Raw genomic sequence first — 1,243 nt, forward strand, 5'->3', positions numbered from 1 at the left:
CCTTTTTGACGATGAAAAATTCTGAAAATTGGTATAAACGTTGGTCTTGGATGACAATACAATAATCCATTGTCATTTTGGGACCCGGACCTCCAGGTCGGCGATGACGGGTATGCAAAGTCATCTCCGAGGAAGTACAGGTACGAAGGGTTTCTCTGGGTCAAGGCGGGTTTCTTTGGGGTTTTCGGGGTTGCTAAAACCGAATTTGAGGTCTAACAAATGCCCCGAAGTCCCCGGCATCCCCCCTACACGCATTATGCATTGGTACAGCTTTGGATGAAATCAAAAAAATGAGACAACATCGTCAAAATATATTCGAAGAAATTGTAAACGAAGGACAATAAATTATAAGTACTGTAAAATAACAAAATATATTATAAATATAATGATCTCATAATGAAATTTTGAATGAAAAATTAAAATTGATTTATATTATTCGTGTTAATACCACCAGCATTGAATAAACAGAAAAAAATTTCAATTTGTTGTGTCAAACAAAATAAAAGTCTTGTCATTTCACTACCCCATAAACTTATTTATTTATTAATAAATCATAATCATCAGTAGTTTGATTCTTTTTATTAAATATAAGAAATTTGTTTCATAAATATTTTTTAAATGTTTAATAAAAAAATTTAATTTTAACTAAAAAGTAGAATATAAAAAATAAAATTTTTTTTTTAAAAAACACTTCTAAAATGAAAAATTTGCTGATGAAAAATTTAAAAGTGGGTGGTGCATCATACAAAACATTTAAAGCCGAGCTAAGTCTCACATACACTTCTTTTTTCAATCCTGTGTTTAAGATAGTGACTGGGAGTATATGTCAAGTGTAAGAGCACCACCCACAAATTTTTCATTTTAGAAGTGTTTTAAAAAAAAAAATTTTTTTATAAAACAAGCCTATATTTTAGATAACATAAATACAATAAAAGTTATTGGCTTTTAAACATTTTGTATTTTTTCATTTTTTTTATAAAAAATGATTGGATAGTACTATTAAAAAAAAAAACGTTGTTGCACAGATGTTCTTCTGTACGTGTTGTGAAAATTGTGTAGTCTACAACAAATATGGTGAGAGAAAAGTTGTCCCACGCAAAACACTTTTTGCTATGTTGTACATTTAAAAGACGGAGACAACACATGTGGGTGTGGCATCCTCTCAATCTACAGATATTAACAAGACGACTAGATGAAATAACTTTTGTTGAAATCAATATTTTTAATTATTTTTATATATTTT

At 29.0% G+C, this 1,243-nt stretch overlaps 1 protein-coding gene across 2 annotated transcripts in view; it reads left to right on the plus strand.

Annotated features, from left to right (window-relative positions):
* The window catches only part of LOC100575726 (MAPK regulated corepressor interacting protein 2), a 9,504-nt gene that overhangs the window by 2,804 nt on the left and 5,457 nt on the right, over nucleotides 1-1,243 (plus strand). The gene's annotated exons all lie outside the window — the stretch shown is intronic.

Source organism: Acyrthosiphon pisum, chromosome A1 (genome assembly GCF_005508785.2).
Source record: "Acyrthosiphon pisum isolate AL4f chromosome A1, pea_aphid_22Mar2018_4r6ur, whole genome shotgun sequence".
In the NCBI taxonomy this organism is placed as follows: Eukaryota; Metazoa; Arthropoda; class Insecta; order Hemiptera; family Aphididae; genus Acyrthosiphon; species Acyrthosiphon pisum.